General features: G+C 35.2%; 1 protein-coding gene across 5 annotated transcripts in view; it reads left to right on the top strand.

Moving 5' to 3' along the window:
- The window catches only part of LOC142349919 (uncharacterized), a 53,346-nt gene that overhangs the window by 2,900 nt on the left and 34,418 nt on the right, over positions 1 to 16,028 (top strand). For 2 of the 5 annotated variants that reach the window (XM_075401766.1, XM_075401765.1), the window contains exon 1: positions 1,878 to 2,252. The exons of the other annotated variants lie outside the window; for them this stretch is intronic. The gene's annotated coding sequence lies outside the window, so the exon portion shown is untranslated. Of the gene's footprint in view, positions 1 to 1,877; positions 2,253 to 16,028 lie in introns of those variants that run through there. 5 annotated transcript variants of the gene reach the window in all.

The following is a 16,028-nucleotide window of genomic DNA, read 5'->3' as shown; positions in this document are numbered from 1 at the left end:
AAAAATTGTAACAAATTAAAGAATTTTGAAAATAATAAAGTGCAAACGGTCTCAGAAAGCTGTACTGGCCTCCAATGACTCTGATATTGTACTTAACTATTTTAGAGTCCATACCGCGTTAATGAGTACAATTCGAAAGACATCATGTTTGAGTGACGAAAAGAAATGCGAACTGAGAATTCAAATCAAAACATTAGCAAACAATTTTGATAATGCTTCAAAAACATATTTCTATCCCAAAAAGTTTTTAGAATGAATATACATGTTTGCAGGATTATTAATCTCGTTTGCTAATATCTTTAATTCTTATTTCTGTAAGCTTTTCTTATCGTCACTCAAACATAATGTCTTATGCCCACATAAACTTATACGACCTTATTCAATTAGCTCGAGCAATATTTATACCTGGGTCGAGGTTTGGTGGTGACTTTTTGTAAGAAAAGCGGCGAAGAGCAGTGAAAAAGAAAATAGTTTTCACCGCGTGTTTCTTGTATCTTTCGCGGTGAATGCGGTGAATCGCGGCGAGTTTCTTATTTCGAACCTTTCCCCTCCAGCATGTCTTCAACGTCTTATTCCAATGCTCCAACTGTTATGTACTTCTATGATATTTCTTGTGAATTTAAGTCAGATTCAATAAACGATGGAAAACCAATGCGGTAAATTTTTGTAGGAAATGCGGTGAACTTAGCAGTGATTTTTTGTAAGGAATGCAGTGAGATGCGGTGAATTATTTTTTTCACCGCATTCATCGCATTCCCCGCATTTCTTTCATTAATTTGCCATAAAAGCCGACGCGGTGAATAATTTTAAGAAATGCGGTGAATTTCCCGGTGAAATTTTGTAAGAAATGCAGTGAAATATTTTTTTCACCGCATTCACTGCAATCACAGCGTTTCTTACAAAAATTCACCGCATTCACCGCATTTCTTACAAATATTCAGCCAAAAACCTCGACCAGGGAATGCCCTTATATGGCTAGAGAGCGTCTTATGATCATCGGGATCTTGACATGACCGTCAATCAGTTCACCGAATAACAATTGCTTGGCTGGTTATGAAATCCACCGTGGATATTTTTCCTCGGAGTGGTCATATTGGGATAACGAATCTGCATCCAAATTTTATGAAAAATGATGAAAAGATATTTGAATGCAGATTTTAAAAATTAGGAAGTTTGTTGCAGCCAGAATTTTAACCGTGAAGATGGTGACATAAAGCATTGTTTATGAGCACTTCAAATATTGAGAAATATTTCTCTCTTCTCTCTTGAAAGAGAGAAAAACTTCTCTTACAAAAAACAGGAAAAATTTGTCTTGTAATTGCCTCTCATCCTTCTCCAAAATATGCATACTTTATACGATTCCACTTTCTATTAGACTTGAAAGCGCCTCAGAGGACGAGAGAATTCTAATCTTTCTGCCCTTGTGAACCTTCAGAAGCAGAAAATGAGATAAAAAGAACTTGGCTCGTTTTTTCCATAATTTATGCGATCCTTTTTGTGTTTCCGATGTGTCCGTTCTGCAGTAAATTAAGCACAACAACAAGAAAGTAACGTCATTCCTTTATTTGTTTATCAATAATATGGCATCAAGTCTAGCTTTCCATTTTCTTTTCCTCTTTCTCATTTAAAATTAGTTTTCCATAAATTCATGGTTGAAAGTGTGTTATGTGTACGCGGCGATGTGTGTTGTATATGCGTATATGTGAGCTTGTTTGTGTGTTTGTATGTTGAGTGCTAGTTTATGTGTAGTGTTGTGTTTGGTGGGAGGGGGGGGGGGTTGTTGGTAAGCTTAAAGGAGTAAAGGAGCTGGAGGCATGGGGGAGAGGGAGATTAATATTATTTTGGTTGTTTTTTGGAGCACAATGGTGGTGTATTAGACGGTGAAGAATATTTTTATGTATTTATGCATCTTTTGCTCGCTCTCTCTCGCACTCACTCAAATGGAATAATAACGGCCTCTTTTATGTGTTAAATCCGCAACTCCTTTCTTCAGTTCTTTTTCCAATATTTTCCTCCTTCTTTTCCTTCATTCGTTCACTTCATTCCCATTGTCTTTATTGTGCTCTATTGTATCCACATGCTTTTCAGTGTGACCTTATTTTGTCTCTCCCATTTGATTGTTTTATGACCGTACAATTTAACTGCATTTTTACCTAACTATCCTTTATTTATACCAAGTAACTTACAACTATTATAACCAAATTATTAAACTTGTTCTCCCCCCTCCAGTCATTTACTCTTCCTCTTTGCTGGTCAGTTAGTTTTGGTTTTCCTATGTTTTTTTGCTATTGATATCTGGATGTATTTTTCATTTTGATGGAAATTGGCGTTGTTGGTGGCCTCTAACACGTAACTTCGTTCATTTCCAAAATTCAATTTCGGAATACAGGTTACACTGAATGCTAATTTATTTCAAGAACTTAATTTTCCTGCTATGATTTAAACTGCGAACATTACTTTTAGCAACGTTTTTCACAGGCATGTTGCACATTGTCCCGCTTGAACATTTTTTTTCATTCTCTCACCCTAAGTACAATATAATATCGAAAACAGTTTCCAGTCTTTGCGCAAGATAAGATCACTTTCTCCCTGAAATTACGATATAAAATAGAACGTGCCCTGTAAAACAAGGCCGATTACAGTTCTTCTTTTGACGTATTTTCTTAACAATCATCATTTTATCTGTACCTAAATTTCTTAGCATAAATGATTATTAATTCATCTCAAGAAGAAGGCTAAAAAATGAAAATAAAAGGACTAAAAAATTTGAAGTATTATCTGTTCATTATCTTTTCATTCTTTTGCAGAGAATTCTTCTTAATCTCTTTTGCTGCTAATTATACTGCACTATAATCAGAGGACACAAAAATATGTTTAAAAATCGTCTTAAGAACAGCTGTCATTCAAATCTGAAGCCTCGAGCCTAACTTGCTTAATATAATCTCTTCACTAACCTATTCTGATTTTCTTGCCGATTCTCGCTTCCAATTTGCAAAGGTTGATAACCCCAAATTTCTAGGCGAATGAGCTAAACCCACGTTTTTAAAATATACATTAATCTACATTAAAATATACAAAAAAAATCTGTTCTATTTTTTGGGTGTTGGACATTTTGATATAACTAAAAAACATTCAGGAGAAGAAACGTTCTTTTTTTGTTTGTTAAATCTTATATAAAATCTTACAATTTTCGACCTTTTTTATATATGTCTAGAGACAAATTTTTCGCTTGATTTTTTGTCCAGTTCATAACTTCAATTGATGGCCATTATTGTAGCTTTCCGATTGTGTCTGCAGCCATAAAACTTGATTTTCTAGAAAACATGAGAAAAAAACAATTTTAAAGTACTTAAAATTAACTCGTAGCATTTTTTCTCTCAAAACCGAAACGAATCAATAAAATTGATTCTTGTCGATTTGGAGGCCAGAAAATTCTAAATGTATATATATTATAAAATCTTTAGCAAATTATATTGTTTGATGCGTTTTTTTGGATAAACTACTTCTGTTTCGTATCCTGTCTTCACAACTTTTGAATTTTGTTTGCATTATGTTCAAAATCTAGTTACTGTCTTTTCCAAGGTAAACAATGAGAAAAAATGCAGTTGGAAAAGTTTTGCAGTAATTGGTCATAGTCGCTGTTAATTTGTCATAAGAATTGTTTAGTTATTGACAATGACTTTGATTGAAAGTGCAATTTATAACCAATCCTATGATTTTTTTCTGGATAAAACATATAGAGCCTCGTTTCATTGATTGTGTTTGAGATACTTTTTTTGAACACAAAAATATTGAAGTAAACTGAAAATTCTTTTTTTTTCAGATGTTGTTAATCATAACAATTTGTGTTAATTGAAGTTCCCACGGTCAAGTCAGGCTTTCTGATAATCTTGTGAAAAATGTGAACGCATTTTGAAGTAGTATCAAATTTGGCTGGGCTGCTACAGATCACACAATACGGGATCTCTTTATGTATGCCAGTCAAACTTGACAAAAGATATAACAAATCGAAGGCAAAGATATATGCCTAAGACCTGTCTGTGCTATAAGTCTCAATTTAAAGTAGTTGGGGGGCTGAAAAGTTCAATTAATTAAATAGATAGTTTAAATGAACAAGCTTACACTGAGTAGTATTAAACCGGGTTGAGCTGTTACTCGATTGTGTCGTTGTTAAAATGATTGTGTCGTTGAAAACTTCTTCCAGTTGATTTCTCACAAGTATGTTCTGTTGGAAAATTTGCTAAGTTGGAAATCTTTACTAAAATTTCTGTTTAAATTTAGGAATTTATTTTGCAAGAAAAATGAAGCAGTTGTCTGCTGCTCGTCGCTGGCTCTGTTGTTTGTCTCTCTAATTTTATTCCGTCCCACTTCGCTGAGAGAAACAATTAATTCCTCTCAGCTCCGTTTGGGCCGATAGGGAGCGAATCACAAACTCACGTTCATAGTGAGGTGCTTCTTAATTTTCCTATTGGCCGAGAAGGCAAGAGAATTAACTCTTTTTTATCTCACGGAAAAATTATTGAAACTCTAAAAAATAATAAAAATCTAAAAAGCTGAGAGCATCAATTATTGATTTCGTAGGCGCCTGTTTTCTGCTTTTCCCCTCTTCTAAAACCGCAACAATTATGGTTTTCTTGGGGGCTTTTTATGAGACTCTATTGTCTTTTCCCCTGAAGCAATCTGCTTCATCTTTATTGAACTTGGGGGGAAAGATCTGCATTGCAACTGTCAAAAGCAGAAGTAATTTAAATCAAAAGAAACTGTGGTTTTACAGGCCGCCTACGTTCAACAATGTACATTTTCTATCCTGGATATAAGCGAGGAGATCCAGGCCTAAAGTTGTGTTATTTAAATAAGTCGAACTGAGTTGTTTAAGTACTTGTGTACTGGTAGTCTTAATAAGCGTTAGTTTGTTTAGCGCGCGGCGAAAGAATGGTTAATTAGCGCCTAAATACGTTCGCTCTAATGCGGGATTAATTATCCGCTCATTTGTAACGGCTCTCGTAATACTACAGCTCACCCCGATTTTTAAGATAAAAGAAAATGATTTAAAAAAAAAGAAATATATTGCATCGTATATAATTTTATTGCGTTTGGAACATATAAATGAGTTACTACAAGTTCAGATAGTTATGAAATTAATCGCAAAGGGCGATAATGGTATGCTATAAAATTAATCGCAAAGGGCGATAATGTTGTGCTGTATTATTCGAAAAATTCTGGGGGCAAAATGACTGGGCTTGGCACTGGACTGTTTCCGTCGTCCATTATATCAACCACTTCCACTACTTCGTCTCCATCTGCATGCTTTTCTGTATTTGATAGTTCCTTGATTATCCTTTTTTGTTTTCGGTTCTTCTTCTTTTGTTTATCTACTTGAGCGGATAATTGTTTGACTTGTTCAATGAGTTTCTTATTTTCCGCTCCAAGCTTCTGGTTAGCTGATGTAACCTCCAAATGTTTTCGTGCATATGCTTTATTGAGTGTTTTGAGGTTACTTTCCTCAGTCTCGTCAAGCTGTTTTGAGATTATGTACTGGCGTCTCCAGTAATCGTCGCTTGTTTCCTTTTCTTGCTTGTCCAATTTCACTCTCAGTTGTTCCAGTTTTATTGTTACTTCTTGTAACTCGGTTTCCTTGATGAAGAGTTCTTGGCGGAACTTAGAATTTTCAGATATCAGAGATTCTTTCGATATTTCTCCTACATGGTCAGATGGCGTCGGAAAAGCCGTGATTGCGGAGTAGGGAACGTTTGCGTATACATCCAACTGATTATTTCTAACCAAATAGGTTTTTTGTTCATCACTCCTATTCTTAATTCTCCATACGTTGAGGTTGTCGGGAAGTGAGAAGTCTGGTATGATCGGTAATTCACGACTTTTTGCAAATAATTCTTCACCTGTGGCAGTGTTTTGAATCTTGACCTTATCTGCAATTTTGAAGTTGTTGAATTTTGTTTTCAGTGAATATTTCAAATTCGTTACAAATCTTGGGTTCTCAGGATTGAATTCATTCTCCCTGCTTTTTTGAACCACCAGGCATTTCTTTGTGTCCTTTCTTTCTTCATCAGTCATTAGATCGTTTATATTACTTAATTTCCTTACTTTATCAGCATGGCTTGACTGGTTTGCAAATTCGTAGGGTCGTTTGCGACTGACTTGCCAGTTGTTTTGGGGATCATATTGGTCCTGTTGTTCTCGCATTGGTCGAAATGGCGGAGTTGATGACGGTTTCTGTTGATGTTGTAGTGTTGGTTGTTGGCTTGATGAAGATGGTGAAGCAGCGGGGACGATTACACTTGAGAGGTTGTGCTTGATGCTCATTTTGTGGTTGAGGTCTAAAATATTTTGATATTGTTAGCCTGTGTCATTAGTATCACACATTATGGCTTCTTTTCATGTTTGCAGATGTATTGCTAATATAGAAAAGTATTCTATTGTAAAAATGTTTTTGTAAGGTTTTGTTGCTAACTGCTTTACTTAAAAATTATAATGCTAAATGCATTTGTTAATAAAGTTTGGTAGAAAATCGTTTGTTTTTGCTAAATGCAAAGTTAATTTTAATAAAGGGAGGGGGGTCATAAATTAAAAAATTTTTATACTTATGCCAGGCGGGCAGCCCTGGCACAAGTACGTCTTTCTCCGCTGCCCGGAGGTGTGAGTCTTGGGGCGTGCGTCACACTAACACGGCTGCAACGACCCGTGCAGCTGGGGAGACAACCTTGCTTTAGCTGAAAGAAGGAAATTTTTCGGGTCGTTTTTGGAACTTTCAGTTATCGTGTTAGTGTTCTGAATTATTTAGGTTCAAAAGCCAGGGGGGCAGGCTGGAGAAAGCTGAGGTAACCCCTTCCCGAGGAAAAGTTAAAAGAAAAAAGAAAAAGATCGTTTGTACTTGAGTTGTTTTTGGTTTATTAGACAACGTCGTCTAAAAAATTTTTGCAAATGGGACATTTTTTCTGCTTATTTATGCACACTCGACAGAATCGGTGTTCGTCATGTTGGGAAACATGTGGGTGTTTTGTTACTCCTAATTCTGTTTTCATTTTTTTGCATAAATTGCATCGGAAGTAGGATGTGATCAGGACAGGAAGACAAGGTCGAAGACAGATGGGACATTTAGGGTTTGGGTATCTTTTAAAAAGTGCTTTTCTGCAAGGAATACATACATAGTGGGGATTTTCTTTGGGGAATTGTTTGTGTAGTTTTTCTACAATAACGGTTTTTCGTGAACATATAGGGCAGATAATGTCCTTATGGGGATAGAACCAACGAAAACCGTCGAATAGGGATTGTGAAAGACCCATCGAGTGACTGTTATTTTGTTTTCCTTATACAAAAACAGGAAAAGCTCTGAGAAACTGCAGTAGGATGAGGTTAATAAGGAACGATATTGCAAGCAAGGTAATTAGGATTAAGATAAATATTTTTGTGGATAGGTCTAGATTGGTCATTTTCCGTATCTGGAGAAAATGGAAAGGAGGTAGTGATTAATAAAAAGGGATATTGCCAATGCGCACAAGAGGACAAAAAGAAGAATAAACAATGTTACGAGATGCATTTTGTCAATTCAATGAGTAGTGTAGAACTAGGGTGAAGGAGGTGATTTGCTCCTGGTAAAAACTGAATTGAATTAGGGATATCGAGTGGATCAAAAGTGAAAGCAGGAAAAGAATTAAAATTTTGGAAGTTCTTGGACGCATTATGTAATTATTTTTTTGCAACGAGGGCATAATTCATAGTCTTCTACGCAAAATTTACAAAAGTTGACGGGCTTGTGATCACTGTGATGAAACGTTTTTGCAACAGAATATTGAAATCTTGTTTGTTTGCAAATATCACATTGAAACCAGTTAAAGATTGAAAAGATAACATTAAATTTAGAGCATTTAGGACAAAAATCGTAGCCCATATCGTTTATAACATATTGGTAACAGAGCAGACACATTACGTGGGGTAGTTCGTTAGGGGGGTTTTCGTGTAATTTCTTGAAAACAATTGTTTCACGTCTGCAGCATAAACAAATTAGTGAGACCGGTTTGGATTCTATAGTATTGGTTTCTTTGTCAGTTGTATTCATTTTTGGAAGATTGTTATTGGAGGGGATTATGGGACTGGTATGGTTGGAGGATTTGGTTGTTGATTATTTTGGGATTTTATTGCTTGGTCTATTACTAATATAACTACTAACATCAAAAAATTGAAAGGAATACTTACAACAACGAGGAAAACGGTTAAAACGAAGGAGAAGGCTGCTGCAATAATCATGAGGGCCATTAATAAAAAATCAAGTACTTTGGGGATAAACATTTTGGATAATTTGTGAAGGTAGTTTTGAATCAAGGATTTTACCACGGGTTGTTTGGGTCAATTGTTTGTTTGCATAAGGGGCATTTAGTAGTGGTGAAGGTCATACACTGCAAACAAATTGATTGTTTTGGGTGAAAATCTCTGAAGTGACTGTGGCAGGTGGATAACTTTTTGACTTCTTGACAAGAATCACACTGGAAATAATGGCAATGACTGGTTGTATAAATGGGAGTTACGCAAATGGGGCATTTAGGTTGGTTCCAATATTTAAATAATTCGTTTCTACAGGGAATGCAAGCAAAATGGGGGGGCTGACCATTTGGGTTTTTGTGCAATTTTTTGAATTGACGGCAAGGGAGATAACAAACAGGGCATTCAACTTTAGGGGTTGTATCAATTTGAGGTTGCTGAGACGATATCTTCAGAATGTTTCCCATTATAAGGACAAATTAGAAAGATTCGGGTATACGAGTTCTAATCCATGGTGTTCAAGTTCGTTGGGGATAGTTACATTTAAATCTGCAATAGCAAAAAAGAAATTCCAGTGTTTCTCGTTTGGATAAATGTAATAATGATTAATGGTACCGGTGCTTAAAAACATATAAGTTATCTTGATACATGCTTTATACTGTGTGAAACAAATATTGAACCATCTTTCTACTTTAACAATTTTAATTTTTTCCTTACCAATGAACAAAATCATTTTAGTTTTAACAATTTGGAAAGAAATGAGGGGAAAAGAACAAATTGATCAGAAAAAAAAGGATAGAATAAAATGAAGAAGAGGAAAGGAGAAAAAAAAATTTTTGTGGAGAGCAAGTTATGTAAAACAAATTACTTTACTGAAGAGCGCCCAAGTTGACTGGGAAGTGCTCTTCGATATCGATGAGTGCGAGAAAGAATTCCCAGTGCATCATTCCCATTGTTACTCGAGTAGAACCCTCACATCCACGTTCGTAGTCAGTATAATGTATGATTATACAGGGCTTTATTTCTGCAGTGGGAGTTTCAATGAATGATTTCTCGAGGGATTCTACTTTGACTAGTCGCTCACCAAAGTGGAACAACATTATAGAAGATCTAAATTAAAAGGGATTTTAGAACCATTTAAAGCTTGGGATATGTTTATAAAGAATGTCCAATAGGGGGAAGATGGTGTTAAGGTAATGGTTCCATCAGTCCAAGTGTTTAAATATTCAAAATGGAGTATTAATTGTGGGATTACTCTGTTGCTTTTTGTCGTGACAAATGATTTTTCAAAAAATTGTATTTGTATAAGGCAGTTTTTGTATGAGAATATCATTGCTGTTTTTTAATTGTTAATTGTTTCCAATTCTTTAGTAATAAAATCGTTTGGAGAAGAATCACTTTTCGGCAATTCAAAATAAAGATTGTGAGGTACACAGTTTGGGTTTTCTAGAATAAAGAGGAAGAATTTCCAATGAACTGAAAGAGGATTAATACTTATTAAACAAATTTTTTCACTTTGGATTTCTTTGAGCGTTACTAGCATAGTAGGTACAGGAGTTGGGTATGCATCAAAAGATCGTTGAATTTTTTGTAACTCTACAAATTTATTGTTAACTGCAAATATCATAGTTTAGAATGATACCTAAGCAATGTAGATTGGATGTTGTACTTGAAATACCGAGTTTTCTTTGAATGCTAGAAAAATGGTGAATTCGGCGAACTGAGGATGAGTAATGAAAATAGTTAAAAGTCTGTAAATATTTGTCATGGGTTTTTTTGCGAAAGTCATTATACTTATAGCGGAAACATAGTATACGGCTAATAGCTCAAAATTTTGGTTTCCGATTCTGATTTGTAGGTTTCTATTAGTTAAATGAATCATGTTGCTGATCTAGCTCATTTGGCAGACTATTAGGGTCGAATTGTGCTAAATACACGAAATAGTTCCAATACAACGAATGAGGGGTTAAAATCACAGTATCGTTTTCCCAAGTGTCCCAAAACTCAAAATTTATAACGATTTGAGGGAAAATGTCTCCGTGATTTTCTTCAAAAGTTTTCTTTATTTGATAAATTGTAACGAGTCTATCTTGAAACAAAAAGTACATTAATGGAAGCGTTTTAGTTGTTAATTAACTTATTGTTCTTCATTTCAAAACTATGTATAAAAGTATGTAAATGTAAAAAAAGGATAAAAAAGGGTGTGTCAATTATTTCTGAAAAGAGGATTATTGACAACGATTGATATTTATAGATAATATATCAATCGGATTCACTGAGGCAAAATCGGAGTATGGGAAGAGTGCAGGCAATAGCTAGATAGAAATAGTTGCGATTACATAGTTGAAAATGGATTATAAGAATTAAAAAGCAAGGAAGGAATCCACACATGTCTCTTACAGGAAAAGTCAAAGTCTAATAATATTTTTCTTCAAACGCTTTGAAACAATTTTGTATTCGACTCCAATGTTTACAAAAGTAATTGTGTCATCAATCAGGGCTCTTAACAATGAGAAGTATTGAAAATTTGAATGCGGTACGTCCAAGTCTATAATGTCACTGAAGTAGAAAGATGCAACTCTAATAGTTACAGTAGTTTTTAAATCGGAAAGACTTGAGGATAATATCTGTCCGGTGTATTGTCCAAATCGAATGAATAAAGCGTTAGGCTGTTTTATGAATTTGGGTTGCATAGCATAGCATCCTTGAGGTTTATCTAAACAAGATATTAATTAACTTATAGAGTCTAATACAAATAATTTTTTTTTATTTTTGAGACAAATTATTTTTTTTTTTTTATGAAAAAGATGATTTTTTTATTAACAGCTTTAAGGAGGTGCCACCACACTTAGAATGGTTGCATCATTTTGTGGTTGTGGTTGATGTGACGCCAGATTTGGGTATTCTACTTTATTATTTTCTGTATGACAATGCTCATCAATTTTATTTTCTCGAGGTTGATTCTCAACGCATTTGTAAGTTTTTTCTATTGTGCTGTAAGGTTGATAATTACTAAGCGGTAAAAAATGATTGTTGTTCTGCGGGGCCGACGGTTTGGTTTCGTTAGAGAATACCGGTGTAAAGAACGATAAGATACAAAGATTATATGTTGCTCCTAATAGAATTTTCCAAAAACCCATTGTTTTGTTGGATATTTTGTGGATTTCGAACGCTCTTATGATTGTTACGATTACATCAGTTAAGAATTTTATGCACAAGAAACAAGCAAAATAAACTCCAATTTTTTCCAGATAAAAAGTGATGATTCCAAAAGTGCCTTTGAACTGGTTTGTATAAAAATGTAGGTGAAAGAAGAGAATCTAGATAAATTTGTCTGTTAATTCCCATTGCTGACGCATAGATATCTTTTTGAGAATAGTCTATGCTTCTTCCTTCTAGAACTTCTCTTGAAATTTTTGTCAAAACAGATTTTGAAGCTTCCGAATGCAAGATATTGTCCCAAAACGATTTAAGTTGATTTGGTGTGTAAATTCCGGCACGTTGCGATTCGTAACCGGTAAATTTTGGAATAGAACTAATAACTCTTGAAGAGAATATTTTTGGCGGTTGTAAAGGAACAGGTGCTGGCATCAAATGGTACCATGAATTTTCATTATCAATATCTAATTGGTAGGCATTTTTGTAGCCTCCAACACAATCTACTTCGTTTGCAAAAGGGTAGGTTTGTCGAGTAATTGGGTCGACGAACATTGTCCTACCATCATAATGAATAGGAATCCTATCATAACACTGTTCAAGAACCTGAAGTGGTGAGTTTCGTTTTGGACAGTGGTACAGCCAACCTATGCTACCATCTGTGTCTAAGAACATCGAGCGGTTGCCGGTTAACATATATCCAGCTAAACGATTGTTTTGGATAGCCTGCATTAGTATCATTTGTTTTTGAGTTCGATCAAGTTCGCATTGCTCTATGACCAAACCTTTCCATGCTTGTTTTATTTGCATGTAATTATGATATATGACAAAATCCATTTTTACCGCAAGGTTAAGATCATAGTCTAACTTGTCTTTGTCTAAGTGTTCCCATGCAACAAAACCGTTGTCGGATGTTCGGATCTGTTCATCTGAAGGCTTCCTATTAAACCCATTTACACTTAGGCTATTGTCAGGTTCAACACGAAGTTTATGAAAAAATTGTTGAGTTTTTGTTTTATAAGGTTTGCCAGTCTTCATATTAAATCCGCCTTTATAAGAAACATATAAAGAATCTAAATTTGTTCTGTAAATAAATTCTGGTTTTCCACACACCTTTTCTTTTTCATCAATTACTCTAATTTTTATGTCCATTTCAGCAGGAGAATACGTTCCTGGTCCTTCATAGGGCGTCTCCGGTTTTTCATCACTCACTATGAAATACTGTACGTTACCAAGTTCGTTTTCATGTTTTAGCATTTTTGCGTTTTGTGAAAATCTTTTAGTAACTATACAATTTTCCGGTGCCTCCCAATTGTATGCAAAGGGGTCGAGTGATGTCGAATGACAACCTCCTTCTGAGAGGGCACAAGGAAGTTTTAGTCCTTGACTGTTATAGACAGTTCTGTCATTAAGATCAATATCGAGTACAGTTTCTTGCATCAGGGTTTCAAAAGAGAAGTGTTTAATTTGACCACGATTATCACAAGATGTTGATGATTCACCTTCAAGATCAACTCCCTGGTTTTTATAGGAGACAGTTTTTATTCCATGTTTAATGTCAATTTCCATGTCTTCATGGTCAAATTCGGTAACAGTAATTTTTCCAGTTTTATTAGCATTTAGGCATTGTTCGGGTGAAACAATAATATCGTATGTTATTATTGGAGCGTTGTGTACAATTGATGAATGAGAAAACATACCACAATTGTAACGAATGAGCATTGCAGTGACTTTACACATAAGTGCTTTGACAAAGGTCCGATAAGACCGTTGATAAAGTGTTACATGTGTATCAACCATCTGAATGTTTTCGGGTGTAATTTTGCAAGGAGAAACTTGTGTTAAAGCATACATTTTATTTTCTTTCATTTTAGAACAGTCATAGTGAATGACCCTAAGTTTGTTAGATACGTCATTAATATCCTCAGTAGCGTTAATGACTATAGAAAGAGTACAAAAGTAGAAAAGACTTATAAGTAAATAAGAAAAATAGAGTTTATCAAAACAAGGATATCTTTTCATCCTGTTCTTTTTTTAGCGCTTCAAGTCGGGAATTAAGGCTATGAGTTGTAGTAATAGGCACTGCCAGTAAATGTTGACTGGATTTATTGCTACCTAAAACAAAGTTAAGTAAATCGGGCTTGATAGCGTGATGGCGGCTTGGCCGAGCGACTAGAAGTTCGCCTATTATTATTATTATTTTCTAAAGTTTGTAAATTAGAAGGTCCTTGTTCCGATGTATTAGGGCGGAGAGGACTTAAATTAGGGTCTAGAGGTATTCTAGAATTGTGCTGTGGGCAAGGAGTTGAACTTCTTGTTCGACTACCGCTAGGTAAGTGTGTTTGGACTGGAGGTGGGTTATTACGACCACCTGAACTTGCTTCGTTGAATCCAGAATCGAAATTGGTAGGTGTTCGGTCAGGGTCGAAGTTCTGCACAGGGGAGTCTCTTCGTATGAAATTATCCACGGGGAAATATTCGGTGTTAGTGGGGCTCTGGAAGGAGAATTTAGTCAAAGGACTATTGAGTTTATTCATCTGACTTGTCATTAGATTATTATAAAATGTGTCACATTTATTTTTATCTATACCATACTCTAGGGTTAACTCTGGTATAGTTTCAGTAGCTGGATAGTACTCGACTAGGTGATTTCTATGAGCGACCTTCCTGGTGGCCGGGTTGCTATCTAAAGTTAATTCATAGTTAACATTGGTTAGTTTTTTTTCTACAGTATAAGGTCCTGATCTTAGTTCATTTAGTTTTTTTGACTTTCCTAACTCAATTTGATGGTTTTCCATTAGAACTTTTTGCCCAACCTCAAGTGGCTTACCTAATTTGTGTTTGTTTCTATGTTTATGTGCGCGGTTATTGTTTTCTAAGCTCTTTTTATAAGCGTTATTGTATATTTGTTTGAATTGGTTTTCTCGCATAAGCAACGAATTGTTAATAGTCGGTTTTAGAAGTTTGTCAATTTCGGTGTTTTTTGAAGTTTGCAAGTTATGCCTGTGAAGAGGCAGGTCTTTGCAAAACTCGGAAGAGCATGTGAGTTGTGAATTTCGTAGGAGTCCTAACTTAAGTGACAGAGGTATCTGTGGTTTTTGTCCGAACACAATTTCATAAGGTGAGATTCCAGTACTAGCATTTGGAACCGTGTTATGAGAAAAAGCAAATTTTGGTGCCAGTTCGTCCCATTTACCTCGAGCTTGTTCTAGAAAAATTCGGAAATGTGCTCCTAGATGTTTGTTTTGGATCTCGACTTTACCATTAGTCCAAGGCGCATAAGCAGTTCGAGGTGCGGGTGTTATACCTAATTCATGAATGTAACTCGCAAAATCTTGGTTCATGAATGCCGAACCCTTATCATAAACAAGTTTTTGTGGTATTCCAAAAGACAAGATGAAATTTTCTAAAGCTTTTATGGTGTCTACTGCGTCTGTGGAATGTACGGGGTATACTTGAATGAAACGTGAAAATGAATCGACAATAACTAAACAATGGTGTTTACCGTTCGATGGTGGATTTAAAGGTCCTTTGTGATCAATATGGACCGTATGAAAGGGGAATGGGACTGTATCAGTCCACTTTTCGAGAGGTGCTTCGTGGATATCTCTCCGTTTTTGTTTATTTTTTTGGCATTCAAGGCAATCAGCAATTAGGTTTTCAATCCATTTATACATTCCGGGCCAATAAAAAAATCGTTTTACGTTAGCAAGTGTTTTATCTAAACCTACGTGACCTGACAGTTCACAATGAGCTAACTGAAAAACTTTAAAGAACAATGACAGTGGTACGCAAATTTTTAGGTATTCAATATCTGGCTCGTCTGTTTGTTGTTGAATACATAAGATGTTGCCTACGAAACTCAGTTTTTCAAAATTATTAATGTATGACATTATGGCTTTAGATTGTCGGAATTCAATTTTCTTTTCATCTTTGTTATTGTTCGTCCTTAATTGGCGAATTTGTTGTATCACTGGGTCTTTTAATTGTTCTTGACAAATTACCGATGTATTTAAATCAACTTCTTTAGAGAAGATTGTCAGTTTATCGATGAGTTCTCTTGCATCTTGTATTTTTGTATTTTCGGGAAATTTTTCCGCTAATTCGGTTTTGTCTATACAACTGCTATTTTTCACGAGAAAAACTTTATCGTATTCTAGAGGAAATCTGTACTCCGAGTCTGTGGTATTAGTTTGATCAATGTAGAGTTTGTCAAAATCTAATTCCGGTGACTGGTTCTCATTGAACAATTCAAATTCCGAAATTGGGTCAAAATTTTGTTCGGTTATCCCTTCATCAGGGTAGGAATCAATTTCTGTATAATGATCGGACGTTTCGTCTTCCTCCTGTTCTGATACAGGTGTTATTTCATGTTTGCGGTGACGCCTATAGTGGTTAATTGATGAACCATACGAGAAATCTTCCGAAATATTGTTTATTGAGCAAAGTCTGTTTTGATTATTGTCGTACTTTTGCTTTACCATTTTGTCATTTTTGAAAATGAATTTGTCGATACCCGTTATGCTTTGTTTTAGGATTGGAAAAAAATCATCTGCTGGTCCCTTTTCATTATCACGCAAAATGAAGTATTTTTCCTC

The sequence above is a fragment of the Convolutriloba macropyga genome, chromosome 11 (assembly GCF_964194025.1).
Source record: "Convolutriloba macropyga chromosome 11, txConMacr16.3, whole genome shotgun sequence".
Classification (NCBI taxonomy): domain Eukaryota; kingdom Metazoa; phylum Xenacoelomorpha; order Acoela; family Convolutidae; genus Convolutriloba; species Convolutriloba macropyga.
The sequence above is the reverse complement of the archived record's forward strand: the minus strand, read 5'-3'. Positions and strand labels throughout refer to the sequence as shown.